Genomic DNA, 22,350 nt, shown 5'->3' on the forward strand with positions numbered 1-22,350 from the left:
AACCACGGTGGTTCTCCGCGGAGATCTCGGAACTCGTAAAACAGAAGAAAAAAGCATTTGTATCCTACAAGCAATCACAGCAACTGAACGCTAAAGAAGCCTATCTGGTGAAATCTAGAACTGTTAAAGCAGCAGAGATACCAAACTTCGGATGGAAGAAAATTTAGCTAAGAATATTAAAAAGGGGGATAAATCCTTTTTCAAGTATGTTAGCGACAGAAAAAGGTACACAGACGGTATAGTGCACTTAAGGAAACCCGACGGTAACTATGTAGAATCAGACTCCGATAAAGCCGAACTACCAAATGAATACTTCTGCTTAGTCTTTACCTGTGAGGCACTGGGATCTGGTCCACAGCTGCAGACAAGGGAGAGTTCAGAAGACTCGTTGCGGAATTTTGAATTTACCACCAGCAGCATATACCAAGAACTAACAAGGCTCAAAGTAAACAAAGCCATGGGACCGGATAAACCACACCCCAGAGTGCTTAGGGAATTGAGAGATGTACTGGCGGAGCCATTAGCTGCGCTCTTCAATCTTTCCCTAAGCACGGGAAAAGTCCCATTGGACTGGAAAACAGCTAACTTCATTCTGCTCCCCAAAAAGGGATGCAGGTCGGAGACCGCAAATTACAGACCGGTAAGTTTCACATCAATTGTGTGTAAACTTATGGAAAAGTTGATTAAACAAAAATTAGATACAATCCTGAATGATGAGAGACTTAGGGATCCCCACCAGCATGGATTTACAAAGGGAAGCTCCTGCCAATCCAATCTGATCAGCTTCTTTGACTGGGTAACGATAAAGCTAGATATGGGAGAGTCCCTGGATGTCGTGTATTTGGACTTCAGTAAGGCTTTTGATAGTGTCCCACACCGTAGGTTACTGAACAAGATGAGTTCGTTGGGACTAAGAGAAACACTGACTGCATGGGTTAAAGAATGGCTCAGTGGCAGACTTCAAAGGGTGGTGGTAAATGGTACTCCCTCCAAAACGTCGGAAGTGATCAGTGGAGTGCCGTAGGGCTCGGTCTTGGGTCCAGTCCTATTTAATATCTTTGTATGGGACCTGCCTAAGGGACTTCGAGGTAAAATTGCATTATTTGCCAATGACGCTAAACTGTGCAACATAGTGGGCAAAAGCACCATGCCCAACACTATGACGCAGGACCTACTTTTACTGGAACAATGGTCCACACCTTGGCAACTGAGTTTTAATGCCAAAAAGTGTAAGGTTATGCATCTTGGCAGTGGAAACCCATGCAGAACTTACACCCTGAATAGTGAGACCTTAACAAGAACTGTGGCAGAACGGGACCTAGGAGTAATCATTAGTGAAGATATGAAGAATGCCAATCAGGTGGAGAAAGCTTCATCCAAGGCTAGACAAATGCTGGGTTGCATCCGAAGAAGTTTTGTCAGCCAAAAGCCTGGTGAGATCTCATCTGGAATATTGTGAGACCTCATCTGGAATATTGTGTTCAATTTTGGAGGCCACATTATCAAAAGGATGTGATGAGAATGGAGTCGGTTCAGCAAATGGCTACTAGGATGGTCTCAGGATTCAAGGATCTCCCATATGAAGACCGTCTAGGTAAGTTGTAGCTATACTCTCTCGAGGAATGCAGAGAGAGGGGAGACATGATAGAGACGTTCAAATATGTTACTGGCCATATTGAGGTGGAAGAAGATATCTTTTTCCTTACAGGACCTAAGGCAACAAGAGGGCATTCGTTCAAAATCAAGGGTGAGAGATTTCATGGTGACATTAGGAAGTATTTCTTCACCGAAAGGGTGGTTGATCGTTGGAATGATCTTCCACTTCAGGTAGTTGAGGCCAGCAATGTGCTCGATTTTAAGAAAAAATGGGATAAACATGTGGGTTCACTTCGAGGAAGTGCTTAGGGGGGTGGGTTATTCGAGTAGGCAGACTTGTTGGGCCGACGGCCCTTTTCTGTCATCATATTCTATGTTTCTTTGTTTATAACCAGGTTAGAGAATCGCTTGGAGTGATCATTTTAATATTAATGACTTCCTTGTACATTTACATGGTAGTATCAGAGACTGCTGGAAAACTCAGAAAAGACCTCTGTAAGCCGTTTGATAATCTGCCGCTAAAATACATGCACGCTAAACCTCCTGGAACCAGTTTAGCGAGCACATTAAAGGCAGATTTTAGTTTTGAGAATCTGACCCTCAGTCCCTAACTTTTTCAGTAGTAGCTCAAGGTGAGTTACATTATGGTCCACTAGGGTCAGAGATTTTCAACTTTATTGGTCTCACAGCACATTCACACAGCGCTAAAATAATCAAGGAACACACCCACACATAGTCTAGCATTTTACCTTCTCTTCTCCCCTCCCCCCCCCATAGTTCAGCATCTTCCCCTGCTGTCCCCTCCCCAATCAGTGATCAGGTGTCTTCCCTCGTCTCTCTTGCTCCCACCCCCACCCCCCATGTACCCTTTAAAAGTTCTCTCTGTTTATTGGTTGGAGCAGTGAGCAGCAATTCATAGACCCAATCCCAGATCCTTCTCTCCAATGCTTCCCACCTATGCAGGCATTTACATTAGAGAGAAAGCTCTGGGGGTGGTGCAAGAAGGATATAGAACATCACTGCTCACTATCGCCAACCACTAGAGACAAGAAGCCATACTCTATTCTGAAAAATTCTGCACTAGGTATTTTCTCAATACCCAGAGGCCTTGCAATCAAGGAGATAGCTAGAGGTAGGCAGCCCAATAAGGTGCAGGAAGCACCTATCCTGTAAACAGAATCTGAGCACCCTAATAAACCCACTTCAATGCACCTAAATGTACTTATGCCAGGTCAATTGCAGGTATAAATGCGCAAACTTAAGTGAAAAAAATGAGAAGAAATACTGAAAACTCAATTATCTTTTCTTTTTTGTGCCCAGCAATGAGCATAGCTTACAGTACTCTACAAGCTGCAAATGTTTTAGAATGACAGTGGCGTGGTAAAGGGGGGGACTAGGGAGGGCAGACTGCCCCGTATGCCATCTTCACAGGGGAGCCCTCACCTCTCCTCCTCTCTGCCCCCGCACATACCTCCCTAATGTTTGCCAGAACAAGCAGAATCTTCGGCTTGTTGCTCATGCAGGCCTCGGCTCCCTTCCGACGTCACATCCTGGTCACGGGACCAGGATGTGACATCAGAAGGGAGAAGAGCCCAGCACGAGCAGCAGGTAGAAGATGTTGCTTGTGCCGGTAAACATTTCAAGAGGTATACGGGGAATGAGGCAGCGCTCAAGTAGCGGGGAAGAATGGGAGAGGGCACATGGCACAGCAATGCCGGGAGCCGCCAACCTGCCTCGCTACGCCACTGGGATGACATACCTATTTCTCACCCATTCTCTGTCCATGTGTATGACCCCCCTTACAGTTGTGTGCCACAGCACTTATGTACAGTATGTCCATACAGAATAATAATAATAATAATAATTTTATTTTTGTATACCACCACACCACAAAGTTCTAGGCGGTTCACATGTGGAAAAACTGTACAATCAATTAGTGAAATACAATTGATTTAAAATTACACTAAAATAATTCAAAAAATACATTAAAATCATACTAAAAAGAACAATTTAAAATATCAGTTTACAATTACCCATCAAAATTAAAACATCAGTTTACAAATTTATCAAACAGATTAGGTTTCAACAACTTCCTAACAGATATAAGAATAAGCCTGAGAATAAGGGTACATAGTCATGAATTAATTTTACCTGCCTGAAATGCAAATATTTTGTCAAAGAATCTCTTATATCGGCAAGATTTTATAGTTGGATAGACAAATAGATAGTGTCCTCAAGTAATCCTGTTAGGTTTATAACGTTCAAAACATGAGAACAGGTAAATAGCAGCCAGACCAAACAAAGCCTTAAAACAAATACACCCAAACTTAAATAGTACTCTTGCCTCAAAAGATAACCAATGCAACTGTTGATAAAATGGAGTGACAAGGCCCTGTTTTTTCAGGCCAAAAATCAAACAAACCGCTGTATTCTGAATACATTTTAGTCTTTTTAGAAGTTTTTTGTGAGATCCCAAATAAATTATGTTGCAATAGTCCAGAACAGACAAGATGGAAGATTGTACTAGTAACCTAAATGCTACACTGTCAAAAAAAATTTTTATCGTTAGGGCTCCCGCGCATATAATTGCTATTTTTCTCTACACTTGCAGATACCAAGTCCATGTCGGTGAAGGTGCACAGTTACAGGGCTGCCTCATGAATGCAGCCTAAAGTCCCTTGTAACTGACTCAACGGGATGACAGCAGCATCAATAGGTTTTTATGGGTATATCACCCCTGTTTCTGCTCATTTGATTCTACGCCATACAGTGAAAGATTACAGAAAATAGGCCTCTTCTCCCTCGAACAGAGGAGATTGAGAGGGGACATGATCGAAACATTCAAGATACTGAAGGGAATAGACTTAGTTGATAAGGACAGGTTGTTCAGCCTCTCCAAGGTAGGGAGAACGAGAGGGCACTCTCTAAAATTAAAAGGGCATAGATTACGTACAAATGTAAGGAAGTTCTTCTTCACCCAGAGACTGGTAGAAAACTGGAACGCTCTTCCGGAGGCTGTCATAGGGGAAAACACCCTCCAGAGACTCAAGACAAAGTTAGACAAGTTCCTGCACTGCTGGGCACGATGGATCACTGGTCTGACCCAGCAGCGGAAATTCTTATGTTCTTATGTACGCTTTTCTCACGAAAGCTTACAGCATGTTATACTATTAAGATTTAACAAATCGACAGTCAGTTTGCAAAAGGGATTCTGGATTTAGCAAATACCCTTTTCACTTGTAACTCAAGTTGCGTCACGGTGAGATACAGTGGGTATTTCTCCATCTCTGGAGGGCTTACGATCTAAGGGGCCCATTTACATGCTAAGAAGCCCATGAATAAAAACAAACAGGGATGATATACCCGTAGAAATTACTGATGCCACTATTGTCCCATGAAGGCAGTCAGTCACACAGGACTTGAGGCTGTAGCCAAGAGAAAATATATGGTAGATTAAGGCCAAATGACCCATCCAATTTGCCCATCCGCAGCTTCCACTATCTCCTGCTCTTCCTAAGAGATCCCAGATGCCTGTCCCACGCTTTCTTGAATTCAGGCACAAGTTTCTGTCTCCACCACCTCTACCAGCATCTACCATCCTCATCCTTTCTGTAGAAAAGTATTTCCTTTCGTTACTCCTGAGCCTATCACCTCTTAACTTCATCCTATGCCCTCTCATTCCGGAGCTTTCTTTCAAATGAAAGACTTGCCTTGTGCACATTTATGGGTATTTAAAACATCTCTGTGGCATAAATACAATGAAATAAAGCTCTCTAAATTCAGCTTGGTTCAGAAAAAGGTTGGGGTGAGTGGAAGATTTCAGATTTCCAACTTCACCAACTGAAAGCTTAACCATCTGAAAACTTAGGGCTCCTTTTACAAAGCCACGCTAGGTTTTTGTTTTTCTAATATCGTCAGCCATGGCAGCATTAGCTCCAACATTCACAGAATTCCCATGAGCATCGCCCCAGTACTGTCTTCCGAACTATTATGAATGTTTTAAATATGAACCACTTGGGTATGGTAAAATTATGTCTTGCCTAATAATTTTTTTTTCCTTTAGTCACAGCAGATGAATCCAGAGGCTAGTGGGATTACGTCCATTAACCAGCAGGTGGAGATAGAGAGTACTGAGTTGTCCTCAGGTATATCTTCTCAAAGCAGTTGAAATAAAACACATAAAAGGCATGAAACGTATGAGACATATGAAACTTTCCCTCATATGCGCTACCCATACCACTGATGCTATCAAATAGAGAATGCAATTTCAGCCGAAAAGCATGCCCAAACCACACCTGAGAGCAACAAACCCCGCAACAGGGTGGGGCTCTGGATTCATCTGCTGTGACTAAAGGAAAGAAGTTTTCAGGTAAGGACATAATTTTACCTTCCTTGTCATCAACAGAAGATGAATCCAGAGACTAGTGGGATGTACCAAAGCAGTCCAAACGCAGGGAGGGAAATAAACAAGCGAACTTGAAATCCCCCGTCCCTAAATCCTGCCCTGCAGTACACGGCCAAGGAGATATGAATTCCAGAGAGTATGTATCCCATGAACATACAGAGGCTAACCCTCATAGCACATGTGAGCAGGAGCAATCCACGCCTGAGAGCACATGCTGCGGAATTCACAGTTAGTGTGCCCCTCCACAAATAGAATGAGTGCAAAACAGCCTCCTAACGTTACCACCAGGCCCCAAATAACCTCCTGTGCATCCGCATCTGGATTACTGCATCCAATATTGGTCGCCGTACCTTAAGAAGGATATGGCGTTACTTGAGAGGATTCAGAGGAGAGCGATATGTCTGATAAAAGGTATGGAAAACCTTTCATACGCTGAGAGATTGGAGAAACTGAGACTCTTTTCCCTGGAGAAGAGGAGACTTAAAGATCATGAAGGGCATAGAGAGAGAGAGGAGAGGGACAGATTCTTCAAACTTTTGAAAAATAAAAGAACAAGAGGGCATTCAGAAAAGTTGAAAGGGGACAGATTCAAAATGAATGCTAAGAGGTTCTTCTTTACCCAACGTGTGGTGGACATTTGGAATGCACTTCCAGAGGGCATAATAGGGCAGTACTGGGGTTCAAGAAAGGATTGGACAATTTCCTGCTGGAAAAGGGGATAGAGGGGTATAGATAGAGGATTACTGCACAGGTCCTGGACCTGTTGGGCCACCACGTGAGCGGACTGCTGGGCATGATGGACCTCAGGTCTGACCCAGCAGAGGCATTGCTTATGTTCTTATAAAACTATCATGTCTGTCAATGGTCCTTAGCTGATGGCAAAACCCATGAGCACCACCGCAGACCAGACCCTCTCCCCTCACAAGGTTCTAGGGCAGGGGTAGGGAACTCCCGTCCTCGAGAGCCTTATTCCAGTCGGATTTTTAGGATTTCCCCAATGAATGTGCATGCAAATAGATCTCATGCATATTCATTGGGGAAATCCTGAAAACCCGACTCATGTACAGCTCCCCAGATTTGGAATGCGCTTCCCATGTTTTTACGGGAGGAGAAGGTGTTTGGGAAATTTAAAAGCGAATTAAAAACCTTTCTGTTTAAAGATGCATTTGCAAATTAATTAAATTTTATTATAAAGTGTTATTTTAGTGAATTATTCTGCTTTTTTTTGTTTTTTCAACTTCCTTTTGTATTTTCCCTGTATGTTCTTTCTTTACTATAAAAAATGTATTTCATCCCCTCTTACCTTTTGTTTATATTAGAATTAATTAAGTGTATGTAATGTTTTTGTTTCCTTATGGATGTATATTTTATTGTACATCGCTTAGAAATCCGATTAAGCGATTGAACAAGCCAATTAATAAACTTGAAACTTGAACTTGAGGACCGGAGTTCCCTACCCCTGTTCTAGGGCATCAAGCCTGGAAACATGACAAGACTCCCCCTCTAACTGCAGCTCTCTCAAAGTACAAAGTCCATAGGGCTCCCATAGGAGGCAAACTGCTGACCAAAGTCAAGAATGCCACAAAGTGACAAGTGTCTTCCCCAGAGTCCCAAGGAGATACCGTGGCAACCTCAGGATCTGAGGCAGCTGATCCAACTTCTAGTTTCATATGTATGAATCAAGAAGGAATGGAAAGAATACACTCCGACCAAGAGAGAAAGAGCTGTAAACTAGCCCGCAACTAGCCTAGCCACAGCTAACTGTCAGCTGGCCTGGACTTAACAAGGTACACCAGGCCGTAAGCGAACTGGCACCCTGGCCAAGGCTACCCTCCCCTCCCCTCCCCCCCCCCCCGAGGTGGTCAGTGGCAGAAAAGGCAGCACTGCCAGAGGCGGCGTCCCTCCTCCGAGAAGAGAAAGACTGACGGCGGCAGTGATGGCAGCTGCAGCAGCCACAATGATCCCACTCCCCTGAGCCGCGGCAGGAGGGAAGGGCCATGGCCAACCGCCCTAAGGGCCTCCTACTGCCCACTGCTGCCCAACCTAGCTGCAACCAGTGGACTCCGGCAAAAAACAGCAGCCATGACACCACACTCACCCATATCGTCCCGGCCAACCCAGACCGGCACAGGGAACAGGAGGCAGCCTCGCTAACCCTCTCCCGTGTCACTAACAGTTCTTCAGGGGGGAGGGTGGGGAAGAGACCTGGGAGAACCCAGGTGTTGCTCCCCAAAGTTGGCACCGTACAGCCAACATCCCGCAGCTCACCTGAGGCCTAAGCCACAGGAACATTTCTCCTCTGAGACCTAAGCCACAGGAATATCTTTCTTTTCTGATCCAGGAAGCTAAAGCCAGTAGCTGCCAAGCCTGGCTTGAAATCCACCATAGAATCCAGGAGCTGTGATGAACCCCTGTAGTCCACAAGGCACCAAATCCAGTAGGGTAAGGGGCCTGGCGGGACCCAGGTGTTACCCTGAAGAGGGTGAAGTAGGGACGCTGGGAAGGCCCAGCTGTACCTCCAAAGCTGACAGCCAGAACACCCCTCCTTCCAAAAATCCAGGCCTGCAACAGAAGCACAAGCCATGAGCTGTGAGGAACACATCCATGCAGCCTGCTGGAGATAGAGTATACTGGTTGGCCAGGAGGCTGTGCATCCAAGTTATACCCAAGGGCAACTCAGTACTCTCTATCTCCACCTGCTGGTTGATGGACGTAATTCCACTAGTCTCTGGATTCATCTGCTGTTGATGACAAGGAAAGGTGGCTTAGAAATAAATAAATAAATTATTCATTAAAAAATGATATATATATTTTTTTAAGGGGAGGGCACTTAGAATTGACAGTTAAAAACTCAACAGAAATATTTCACTACACATTTATCAATATATTCTTTATTTGCTTCATCCCACAGGGGGAAACTCAGTTTTTGAAAGCTGGGCCTGACCTACCCTTCTGAAATCAGAGGAGGGAATGGAAGAAAGTGCCGATATGCTGACCATCACTACTCTAAGGGCTCCTTTTATGAAGCCGCGTTAGCAGCTTTATCGAACACATCTTTTTAGCGCGCGCTAACCCCCGCACTAGCCAAAATACTACCGCCTGCTCAAAAGGAGGCGGTAGTGGCTAGCGCGGCCGGCAAATTAGCGCGCACTATTACGTGCGTTAAACCTTTGTAAAAGGAGCCCTAAGTTTATCTACAGCAATCCATGTAATGTGTAAAATACAGCATAAACAGATGGCATGGAGGCTCAGGAAAGGGGGATTTTTTAAATATCAGAGGGAGGGTTGACAAGCTGCAAGCTTTCCATTTTAGCCCAAAAAAATTTTAAAAAGAAGGGACCTAGGAAAGATAACATTGACATTAACCCCCTCTTTTACAAAGGCGCATCCATAGACTTATAATGGACACGTTAGCGTTTAGCGCACACTAAAACACGTAGCGCACCTTAGTAAAAGGAGCCCTAAGTGACATTAAGGGTTCGTTTTATCAAGCAACACTAGTGTGTTTTACCACAGGCCGGTGAAGTAAGTGCTCCAAAGCTCATTCAATTCCTGTAAGTGTTGGTGCATTTACTTTGCCGGCCCATGTTAAAATGTTCTACCACTGCTTGATAAAAAGGAGCTCAAAGGCATGTAACAAAAACAAAAAACAGGCTAGCTGACTGCTAGATTTATCAGCTACTGCTTAGACAAAAGCCTTCACAATATTTTTTTCTCTCTCTTTGTATACCATGAGATATCCTATCCCCCCCCCCCACTGGTTCCTCATAATATTCTGTACTACTTAGATACACTTCTAGCCTCACAAGAATTTTCCTCATATTTAACCTACCAGCATTGCAGAAATCAGTAACCAGGTGGCCAAGGACAAAACAAAAATCCCCCCAAAACCACCCACTAATCTAGTCACCAGTTTTCATGTGTAAGTAGACACATCACTTCAGAGACAGTGAAGAAGAAATCCAGTGGCCAATGGCAACCATAAAACACGATTTGACCGCCCACTATTCATCAGTAGGTGACCTAATGACCACCAAGCTCCCAAGGGGTTTCTGCCACTCTGCACATTTCCACATAAATCACAGCGCAGACAGGCCGCAATGTGTCAGTCTCAATCCTCAGCAGGCCCTCAAATAGGATATTGTGCCTATCTGGACACTTCTGCTCACAAACATTTTAACGCCTCTAGAAATTTCCCTTAAAATACGAGAAAAAAAAAAAATATCGGCACAAATCTAAACCTGGTAAGCAGCAGTAGCACCACCAACCATCAAGGCCTCAATAATCATCATTCAAGTATCTTAGAAAATTAATAAACGGACCCTCTTACTAGGTTGCTTTGGGCGTTAACACACCCAATGCAGCAAAAATGGCCTAAGGTGAGATGGCCTAAAACATTTTGCTTTTGGGGGGAGGGGAAGAAGTATAGACTGGAAGTGGAGACTGGATGTGAATGTGCTGCTATTCAGCTAGCACACTGACATTAGCACTGGCCAACTATGAATAATGCAGACTTAACACATGAGCTTCCTAAATTGGAGGTGGGACGTGCCTGTGTGTTAGTTTTTAATGACCACACACTAATGCTGATGTTAGCATACTGCCAGAAATGCAACAATTAGAAAAATGCCTACTTTCCATGTGCAGAGTCCATTTCTAGTGCAGCCATAAAGTCCTGCGTTACATAGAAACATGATGACAGATAAAGAACAAATGGCCCATCTAGCTTGCCCACCCACAGTAACCATTATCCCTGCCTCTCTCTAAGAGATCCCACGTGCCTATCCCAGGCTTTCTTGAATTCAGACACAGTCTCTGTCTCCACCACTTCTTCCAGGAGACTGTTCCACCCATCTACCACCCTTTCTTAAAAAAGTATTTCCTTAGATTACTCCTGAGCCTATCACCTCTTAACTTCATCCTATGACCTCTCATTCCAGAGCTTCCTTTCAAATGAAAGAGACTCGACTCATGCAAATTAATACCACGTAGTATTTAAAAGTCCCTCTCCCACCTTTCCTTAGTCTAAAGCAGGGGTGCCCAATGCGTCGATCGTGATCGACAGGTCACTCGCTCAGGCGACCCCAGTCGATCGCAGAGCGGGTTCCCTTCTCTTTTTTTCCCCTCCTGACTGGCCTGCTCCTGAATTCTGCTGCTGCCTCCGCTGCTCAACATAAAAAAAATAAAATAAAAAAAAAAACGGCTTGGAGAACTTATGCTCCGGGGGCTAACATGTGCTTGTACCGGCTTCCCTTTGAAACCGGAAGTTATGTCCGGGGAGAGAAGGGAAGCCGGCATGCACATGTTAGAGCCCCGTTCGCGGGCTAAAGCAGCAGACAGGTCAGTGAAGCTTGCGATTTGCTCTTTTTGCTGCCAGGTCCTGCCTACTTTCTGTTTCCTCAAAGGCAGGACCCGGCAGCATTTCTCCCAATAGGTCGATCTTGGGCCAATCAGCCTTCTTCTTCCCGACGTCAATTCTGCCGTCGGAGAGGAAGTTCTGGCCAGCGAAACTTCCTCTCCGACGGCAGAATTGACGTCGGGGAAAGGAATGCTGGTGGGCCCGAAGCAGGGAGAGCTTGGCCGGTGGCAGGGGGCAGGGGGCTTTGGGGGCCTGTTATCCGATGGCAGTGGCAGTGGCTTGGGGGAGGGCAGGGAGGGAGAAAGAGGGCAGGCAGGGAGACAGAAAGAAAGAAGAGAAACAGAAAAAAAAGAAAGGGGTCATGAAGAGAGAAAGAAAGAGGGCAGGGAAAGAAGAAGAAAACGTTTGGGGGGGTGGAATGAGGTCAGGAGGAGAGGAAGCATACAGGCTAAAAGAAGGGAAGAAAGATTGGATGCACAGTCAGAAGAAGAAAGTGCAACCAGAGACTCATGAAATCACCAGACAAGGTAGGAAAAATGATTTTATTTTAAATTTAGTGATCAAAATGTGTCTGAATTTAAATCTGCTCTCTATATTTTACAATATGGGCCCCTTTTACTAAACCGCAATAGAGGTTTTTAGCGCAGGGAGCCTATGAGCGTCAAGAGCAGCGCTGGGCATTCAGCGCAGCTCCCTGCGCTAAAAACTGCTATCGTGGTTTAGTAAAAAGGGAGGGGGTGGGTATTTGTCTATTTTTGTATGGTTGTTAGTGAGGTGACAGTGCATAGAGTCATCTGCTTTGACCTCTTTGAAAAAACCCCGGAATAGGAATGATAATTAACAATTCTATGCATACAGTGTGTTGTGTTTTTTTTAAATTTTATTGTTGGTAGATCATTTTGACTTGGTCATTTTAAAAGTAGCTCGCAAGCCCAAAAAGTGTGGGCACCCCTGGTCTAAAGTATTCATATTGAGATCTTTAAGTCTGTCCCCATAAGCCTTATGATGAAGGCAACGCACCATTTTAGAAGCCTTCCTCTGGACCTACTTCATCCTTTTTATATCTTTTTGAAGGTGCAGCCTCCAGAATTGTACACAATATTCTAAATGAGGTCTCACCAGAGTCTCATACAGGGGCTTCAATACCTCGTTTTTCCTACTGGCAATTCCTCTCCCTATATACCCTAGCATCCTTCTAGCTTTCGCTGTCACCTTTTCAACCTGTTTGGCCACCTTAAGAGCATCACATACAATCACACCCAAGTCCCGCTCTTCTGTCGCGCACATAAGTTCTTGACCCCCTGACTTGTACAGTATTGTTCCTTCGGGTTTGCATTTCTTAGCATTACATTTTTAGCTGCCAAATTTCTGACCATTCTTCAAGCTTTGCTAGGTCTTTCTTCATTTTATTCACACCATCTGGAAAGTCTACTCTACTGCAGATTTTGGTATCATCCGCAGAGAGAGGCAAATCTTACCCGACAGCCCTTCAGCAATATCGCTTATAAAAATGTTAAAAATATCAGCCTAAGAACAGAACCCTGAGGCACACCACTGGTAACATCCCTTTTCTCAGAGCGATCTCCATTGACCACTTTTATCCAAGCAGTAGTGCTAGTGCACACCAAGCCCATTTACTAGCGCAGCTTAATAAAAGGGCCCTCTAAATCTTTTACTTCGCACTCCTCATATCTTGGTTGGTCAAGGAAAACACAATATTGACTGAGCTAGGGAGTTTGTGGGAAAGCTACCTACCACCAGTAGCTAAGGCTGAATGAAGCCTTAACAGGCATGGAGCTCGCACATTTAAAATTTAAGCTTGCTTATTTATTTACAGTAATTATATGCCGCTTATATCAAAGTGTTTTCCAATAAAAAAAAAATACATAATCAACTTTTTATCCCCCTCAGTATGTAAGCTAATTTGTTTTCAATATATCCCTTTTTCTTATCAGTAAGTGCTGTGCACTGCCACGAGGAACACACCCAGTTTAATTTCATTCCTGAGTCAGATAGGCATGGGGATAAGCTCAGATAGTAAATTTGAAGCAATCTCTCAGTAGAGAACAGAGGATGGGGGAGAATTGGGTCATTCTTAAAGGGTGACCCCTAGTGACCAAATTCTAAGTCCTGGATTACAGGGTTTTGGAGGAACGCTGGTGCTCACTCCCTCCTCCCTTTGGGCTGCCACTGCAGTGCTCAGACTAAATTGCGTTGAGGTGGAGAAAACGTCCCTGGGTAGTTAAAAATGAAAGCTTATGCTGAGCCCAGCCCTTGCTCTAACTGAGCTAAAGAATGAGAAGAAACTGCCAGGTGGGGAAAAAAAAGTGAAAACACCCCAAAACACACCTGCCAGGGCACACCTCTTTACACCAATATACGCCAAACTGACCAAGCCTGCTTTTCCAGAGTATAAATCTCCAGATGGCATACAAGAGCAGGCCAAACATCTGAATACAGTAATGAACCTGGAAAACAAATTCCAAATTCAAATCCATCCTGGGTATATGAATGATCATCACCAAGTACATGTGTGAACACCAGCCAAGGCAAAACTAAACCTTATCACACAGGCCATGAAATAAAGCATCACTGCTCTGAAAAAGAGTGAGGGGGCACTTCATGGTGGTATTAGTGTTAAACATTTTTATCGAAATAAATGCCATACAAAAGATGGCAAAAGAAATAAAACAATCAATAGTAACACTCCTCCAAAATCCCCAACCCCTCCCCCCACCCAACCCCTTCAACACCACCCCAGGAAGAAGTCAGGGCCCACAAGACAATCCAAAACAACGACAAAACAGTGACCCAGGAATCTGGACTCTGATAATTCCCAGGCCCTAGAAACTGCACAGGCCCTCCCCACCCCACCCCCATTCAAAGCACACAATACAATAAAACCATCCCCCCTCAATATCCCCCCGCTGACATCCCCTGCAAAAGAAATAAAAATTTCCCATATTCCATCCAGAGCTAAAGGCAACCCCAAAAAGCAATAGAAAATCACAGCTCATTCAAGATCAGACTGCGTCCTTTGGGATGTAAAATCTGAAGATAGGGATCCCAAAGCCACAAATATCGTTGACTCCCTTTCCTGGAACCCTTCGCATTTCATGGTGGTATTAATAGCTGTACTGATCTACCTGTACTACCAACTCTATTGAATGTCCATTGTAACTTCCTGGGTAACTGACCCGACCACTTGTAATGTAATCCGACCTTGAACTGAATAGGTAACTGAATAGAAAACCCGATTAACATAAGGGACCAGTGTAGGAGACAGGAACTGGAGCTTCAGGACGCCAACAAGCTGATGCATTACAGTACATAATAAACATGAGGCTGGGATAATGAAAACCTGAAAGAAGAGTGAGAAGAGCCGAGCAACCCAGCAAACTAGAGAAGCGCCACTCTCAACCTCGGCCTCTTGCAAAACCATCCAAAATTTACAGTTAGATCACCAGTAGTATTTTAAACACAAAGGAACAGAAAGAAAAATGTATTTGGAGCGAATATCGCTCTCCTGTCCCCAACAGCAACTTCCTGAGCGCCTTCTTTCTTCTCCATCAGAACAGCAGCCAGCAAGACCTTTAGGCCCACCAGATCCTGACCTCTGCACTAATCCCCACATGCTAGGGAGCTTACTGGCAGAAGTCAGCCTAGAGACCAAAGATGACATCTGTGAATTGCCTGGCTGACTGCATCCCATTCTTGCCAAGCAGAAGCAAGTTCCTCCCAGTGCCTGTCAAGTTCTGTTACAAGTCCATGGAAATTGCTCATCAGGAAAGCACAAAAAAAGGACTTTCCTGTTCTGCATTTCTTGCTAACTTTTTAAAAATTAAGAAAAAAATAATAATAATCCCCTTCCTAACCTACCTCCTGTTCACTACCTCTTTTACCCTACCTCCTGTTCTTTCCCCTTATTCTTACGAAACCCGAAATTGTAACTTTTGGTTTTGGTTTTGGTTTTATTGCTTATGAAGTGTGCTTGAGCCACCTTGTACTACCTCTTTTACCCTACCTCTTGTTCTTTTCCCTTTCTTACGAAACCCGAAATTGTAACTTTTATTTTTTCCCTTTCCCCTCAAGTAAGTTTTAAATGTTTTTATGTTATGTTAATATAGCTATTTTGTTAAGTTTCCTATTTCTTTGTATTATACTATGTACATCGCTTAGAAACTGTTATAGGCGATCCATCAAAAGATTGAATAAACTTGAAACTTGATGTCCAGCTAGCATTTGCTACCACTGTCTCAAGGTTTCTGTGCTTAAGAAACTAGCCAGAGGCCATTAGAAGATTAACACACAGGGGCCCTTTTACTAAACCTTACTGTGCGCTAATTCTGTTAGCACGCACTAAACACTAAGAAAGCCATAGGGCTTCTTAGCATTTAGCACACGCTAAACATTTGTAAAAGGGCCCCCACAATTCTTCCGAATTTCCAGTCTTTTGAAAACAGTAAGTTTCACTTATAAAACACATACACTAACAACCCTATTCTCTAATCAGCTAGAATTAAGTTTGGGGGGGAAAAAAACAAAAAAAAAAAACCCAGACCACTTTATTTAAATGGTGAAGAAGAAAGCTGTGAAATAAAATCAGAATTTATTTAATTTTATTATTTATAAGCTAGTTTCAGGTTTTGGGGTTTGTTTGTTTTTTTTATTTTTTAAAGAATTTTTTAAAGAATGCAACCCTTGATGCTTCAAAGTGTGATCTGTCAAATCAGGAACACACCCTTATATATTTCTAACATGGAGGAGTCAACAAAATGTACTGGTTATCACATTTTATTTCAAATGTCAACAAGCTCAAAAGCAGCTTTCATAACTCTACTTTGGTTTAGGTAAAGTCCATCTTAGGACCCTATTTACTAATGCTTAGTGTACAATAACACTCTTGCTTCTAAAATACTCTGAAGTGTTTTGATAAAATTCAGTGGAATTTCATTCATCCATGACAGAGGTTCTCAACTCAGCCCTTGAAACACCTAGCTCAGGGGTAGGGAACTCTGGTCCTCCAGAGTCGTATTCCAGTCGGGTTTTCAGGATTTCCCCAATGAATATGCATTGAAAGCAGTGCATGCAAATAGATCTCATGCATATTCATTGGGGAAATCCTGAAAACCCGACTGGAATACGGCTCTCGAGGACCAGAGTTCCCTACCCCTGACCTAGCTAGTCAGGTTTTCCAAATTTCTACAATGCATATGGGTATCCTGAAAACCTAATGGGTATGTGTGACCCAAGGATTGAGTTGAGAACCATTGATCTAAGAACAGAGTTGCCAAGTTACCCAGTTCCAGGAGGGAAACTTTTTGGCCAACTCTGGATTTGAACATGCACGCCAAAGTTGTGTGGTATTTATAGTCCCAAGTCTAGCCATTGAAATCTATGCTGTGGGTCCCATAATGCACTAATAGGCCAATGCTCAGAACTCCTGCACCATTCTCTACAGTGCAGAATACCACAGGGAACAGTGCCAAAAAATAACTTCCCAATGTCCAATACTAACAGCATGCAAACCATATGCAGGCTAGTAGTGATAAGCATTGGAAAATTATTTTTCAGTAAGGAGAAGGAACATGCCTGGTTCACATGCACTAGAGCTGAGCTTAAGCAAAGCTCCTATGTGGATGTCCAGTCAAAGCGGGGAGTGGGGAAGAGGGCAGTCCCATAATGCACTTCAACTTACACCTACCCTCATCAGCTGTGCAATCCTGACTCATTTCCCAGCAAAATTCAGTTCATTCCTTCTAATATTTCATCTGCTCGAGTGTATTGATGAGGGACTGTAACAAGCCCCTGGGGCAGCTAAAACACATGTGCATTAGCTTCAGCTGTGGCTGTTAAAACACAGCTGGCATTAGGTTTCTGCAGTTAAGACAGCATTTTTATAAGGGTGTCATTTCTGAGCAATGGGAGGGAATGGCTAAGTAGCTCGTCTGACTGCATTTACATGCTATTTACACTGATCTGTGTCCACGCTGTTCCCTGCACTCATGCCCTTTGAACATGTGTGTGGGTCTAGAACCAACATTAAGTTCTGAACATCAGCCTGTAATATAAGCTTATCCAAAAGCCAGGACTGGCTTAAAATCTCCCTCTTGGAACTGAGTAACTTGGCAGCTCTATCAAACAAAGACCAAACTACAGTATCTGCTTCTGTCTAATTATGTATCTTAGCTAGTACACATTCACATCACAAGGTTTATTAGAAAAAGCAGGACAGTTCAGGTTACTTCTTACCTTTTTCTAACTACACGTGTTCAACAAAACAAAAAGTTCATAAATCAATGTTCATCTACAAAGCCTTGGGAAACACAAGATTTGTTTTTAAATAAATTGTACATGCCTTCCAAAACAGAAAAATATGTAGTTATCCAACAACGGTATTTAACTTTACTTGAATACCAAATACGTGTCTCTACTTGAAAAGAAGTTCAGCAGTAAAATGAAGCAAAAAGCAAGTAACAATCTGGGCTCATTTTTATTCTTTTTGGCCAGGGGGAAATCATCCAGAAAACAGAGCTGCCATGTTACCCATTTCCTGTGACAGTCCTGACTTCATGCAATCCTGGTGCATTATGGGACCTACAGCACCGATTTCACAGAGTATTATCCAGGACTACAAATTCCGCACCGCTTTGGGATGTAAATTCAAAACCAGGACTAGCCAAATCTCTCTCCAGTAACCACTTAACTTGGCACTTCCCCATTTGTTTGCTGCTAGAAAAAAAGTTATCATTGCTCATGGCTTTCCATAAACAGATACACAACAATCAAATACAGACGTTTTGGGTCCGTTTTCACTTTCAGATCCAACATGCAATAAGACAATGCCAAGGAAAAGGGCTTATTTGATCTCCGTAAGAGGTTGGTTTGGCTGCCTGTCTCTTTAAGAGCAGAGGGACAGCAGTTCAAGAACTATGAAATTAGATCCAGCTCATACATGGCGCTTCCCACCCTTGAAATCATCCAGGCAAACCTTCAACCGTTTTCTAGGGACGAGCTGGAGGCCTTAGATTTGATCATGGAAAGCAAGCAAATAAAAATACGCTTCCAAAAAGGAAAACCTTCACCCATCCCAAAATAACACTAAGGAGAACGAAATATTTCCATCCCCTATTCCTTTCCCTCTATTAAAGTGTATACCCAAAACAAATGCCAATCTGTCCTGTTCTGCTGCTTCTTCCGACCCCACACTTCCTCTCTTCTAGCAAAGAAACAATTCTTAGAAAACTTCCCTTTTCGGGAGGGGGGGGGGGAGTTCCGATTTCCAGATCTTACACTGCCACCACAAAAATAAAGAAATGTGAGAGGCGAGACGAGAAAATGTCTTATACCTCCCCTCGTAAAAAAAAAAAGAACGAAAAAGTAACATCTAATCACAGAGCAAAAGGAACTTCCTATATCCACCAGCAGACTCCCTTCAACCCCAAATGCTGCCTCTGGAAGGGACCCAGGGCTGGAATTCTCCCAGAGCGTTCTATGGAACGTGCTGAACGGGAGCCACCGCCCCTCCCCCTCCGTCACTCACCGTCTCCTGCAGCTTGTGAGTCCAGCTCTCCCTTTCTCCAGGGCTCTTAACGCACTCCTGTCCCTCGCCTCATAGGATTCCCCTCTCCTTACTAAAAATTGTTCCTTTCTTTCTCTCCACTGCTCTCGGTTCGGAACAATCAAGCCTCAATGTGTCAGGCCTAACTGGATGATCGCAGAGGGCCTTTGGGGGGATGATGGTGTGTTATTTTTGAAGGTGATGAGGTGCTCTGGGTTCATTTAGTTATGCCTTTAAAAGAAGGAGGCTGGGCAGAGTGTCAGAGAGTCACTCCCACTCTTTTTCCTTTTCCCCTCCCCTTCCACAACGGAGGCTGATCCCTGGTACAAAAAAAAAAAAAAAAATCCTTGACTCAATCATAGAAGAGGGTAGTACAAGAAGCCCCGTAGAGATTGAATCTTTATTCCTCATTGGTATAAAGAGATCCCTTAATTAGTCAGTAGGCCTTGAATTTTCATTCATCATCGGGACTTCTCTCTGATTTACCAGGAGTATAAAGGACATATAAGGAACCAATCTTATTTGAAGAAAAAAAAAAAGCAGTCACATCCCAGAGCTCTCGTAAGCTCTTGAAAAAGTGCTTTATCTCATTTGTCATTTCTGAATCATTAGTAGATTGGTCGTCCTACCTTCCCGCCTCTTCTCTACACACACTGCCTAGGGTCCCTCAGACAATGAGTCCTTGCAACTAAAGAAAATATCTTTAAAAGGGGGGGGGAGGGAGGGAGATAATATTATATGATTTGATTTATTGCTGAATATTAAGTTATATATTTATTGTTAAAATGTTTTAAATTATTGTAAGTTTTAAAATGAATAAAGATTAAAAAAAAAGAAAGAAAATATCTTTAAAAAAAGAAAGAAGACATTAAAATTAATCATCAATCTCTGATTATTTTGTTCTGAAAAACTCTTGAGAATAAAGGTCACTAATTACTTGTATGGGTAAGGTGGGATATCCAGATTGCTAACTTGACAGCAACATCATGTTTTGAAGCACGACATTACCTCAACCAATGTGAAAAAAACATGTAGAACAAGAATCTCACATGAACAATGTTTTTCATCTGATGGAAAGTAGAAATAAAGATCAACAAAACAGCATGATCATTTTACTACTACTGTACTACTAATTGAATGTAACGAAGACACAGCTCACAAGGACACTCCAAAAAGTCTCGTGATAAAGCAAAATATCTTTTATTTTCTCTCTGGCCTCACAGGGTGTCCAAATTACATAAGAATGGCAAAATAGGCACACAGGGCTTGATTCTGAAGAGGATGCCCAGCCTCAGCAGCCGCCTAGGCGGCTTTTGAAAATCACATACAGATGTTCTGCCTAACCCTGGCTAAACCACTTCGATTCTCTAACCGGCATCCATGTCACAGGTGCCAGTAAGAGAATCACATTGCCGCTGAGCTGATTGCAGCAAGGGAATCTCCCTGTCGCGATTAGCTCAGCAGCTGCAGCAGGAAACCCCCCCCCCTAGCCACAAAGTCGGCTCATCCTGCCGGAACACCCCCACCCCCCAAAGATCACCGATAGGAGGAATGCCCAGTCCTTCCTGCTGGAACCCCTCCCCCCTTCTAAGATCAACAGCAGGAGGGATGCCCAGACCCTCCTGCCAGAAAACACTTCCCCCCCCTGAAGATCAACAGCAGGAGGGATGCACTGGGGAAGGGGTCTAAGGGATTGGCCTAGTAGCCTAAGCGATCTGGCCAATCTGAGTCTTAGGCCACTCCCACTGCATCCCAGTGAATCCCTCCATACCTTTAACTTGCAAGCGAGCCAGAGGGATGCTTACTCTTTCCAGCCGGCAAGCCTATCTCCACAAAATGGCGGGCCTTCCCCTTCCCAGTGCATCCATGGATACACTGGGGAGGGGTCTAAGGTCTTGATTGTGGCCTAAGCCAGTAGTTCCCAACCCTGTCCTGGAGGACCACCAGGCCAATCGGGTTTTCAGGCTAGCCCTAATGAATATGCATGGAGCAGATTTGCATGCCTGTCACTTCCATTATATGCAAATCTCTCTCATGCATATTCATTAGGGCTAGCCCGAAAACCCAATTGGCCTGGTGATCCTCCAGGACAGGGTTGGGAACCACTGGCCTAAGCGATCTGGCCAATCTGAGTCTTAGGCCACTGCCAGTGCATCCCAGAATGCACTGGGAGGGAGGCCTAAGGGATCTGGCCAATCAGAGTCTTGGGCCACTCCCAGTGAATGCCAGAATGCAGAGTGCAGAGTGCAGGGAGTTCCCGTCATAGTCTCGAGAGACTACGGGAGCTCATGGCAGCCATTTTCTATGAGTGATCTGCACGGGGCAGGAGCATAGGAAGATCGCTCCTGCCCCCAAAACACGCTAGACCACCAGATAAGGCTTAAAAATAGCCCCCAAAATTAAACTTGGCCCCCCCCAAAAAAATCGTGAATAATTGAATCCGCGGATGCTGAAACCATGGATTTGGAGGGAGAAATGTATATGGAGGGGGAAATATTGCAAAGGATCCCAGATATGGGCTCCTGCCTCTGCTTGTTCATTTTCTCCTTCCTTCATTTGAATGGGGAAGAATTTCACCCATCCCCTAACCCTAGCATACTCCGCTTCCTCCTGTGAATATGGCTTCTTGTGATTTACATAAGAATTTAGAATTTCACAAAGCCAATCTTCCTACACACCATACTTTGGCCAGAAAATAGACGGAGGCCTAATACCCTCTTTTGTCCAAATGAAAAAGCAATAAGTGATCATCTGTTCTTATTTTTCCCTTTAGTACAGGACAGATCTTCCCAGTACTTCTGCATCCTCCCTAAAGGGCTTTCTGAAGGAATGCTTCTAGGATCTCTACTATCCCCCCTCTTCACTTTGGCTAGCCTTAGATCCCATTCTGTTCCCCTGAGACTCCTCAATCACACAATAGATCTTTTGCTATATCCATCTCTGGCCGCTCGGAAACGCAAATCAGGACTCCCCACTCACTTTATGCCTGCCACATGTCTCACTTAAACACTTGCAAGATGCTCACAGAATGCTTCCAACCACCAAGGTAATACTAAATAGCTGAAAAGTTCTTACCTTGGTCCGTGTGCATAGAGTTGCCAGTTGTTCGTGCATGCTCACTTTTTCCTTATGCTTTACCCAAGCTTTTTCCCGCTTTTTCCTTATGCTTTACCCAAGCTTTTTCCCGCTTTTTCCTTATGCTTTACCCAAGCTTTTCTTTCAAACAGTTCTCAGGATGTTTGTCAGTACATTGTGGGACCCCCATTGGGAACCGCGAAACCACTGATCTCAGCAGGAAATATCTCCCCACTGCTCGATGATGCCAGTCCCGGCCAATGATGATATCATCCTGGACAAGTCTCCAAACTGTATGGAACAAAGACACAGCTCACAAGGATACTCCAGAAAGTCTTGTGGTAAAGTAGAATA

General features: G+C 43.8%; 1 protein-coding gene across 5 annotated transcripts in view; it reads right to left on the bottom strand.

Annotated features, from left to right (window-relative positions):
* The window catches only part of TCF20 (transcription factor 20), a 471,396-nt gene extending 452,284 nt beyond the window's left edge, over positions 1 to 19,112 (bottom strand). For all 5 annotated transcript variants that reach the window (XM_033935171.1, XM_033935172.1, XM_033935166.1 and 2 more), the window contains exon 1: positions 18,904 to 19,112. The gene's annotated coding sequence lies outside the window, so the exon portion shown is untranslated. The remainder of the gene's footprint in view (positions 1 to 18,903) is intronic.
* Positions 19,113 to 22,350: the final 3,238 nt, after the last annotated feature.

This window comes from Geotrypetes seraphini, chromosome 2 (genome assembly GCF_902459505.1).
Source record: "Geotrypetes seraphini chromosome 2, aGeoSer1.1, whole genome shotgun sequence".
In the NCBI taxonomy this organism is placed as follows: domain Eukaryota; kingdom Metazoa; phylum Chordata; class Amphibia; order Gymnophiona; family Dermophiidae; genus Geotrypetes; species Geotrypetes seraphini.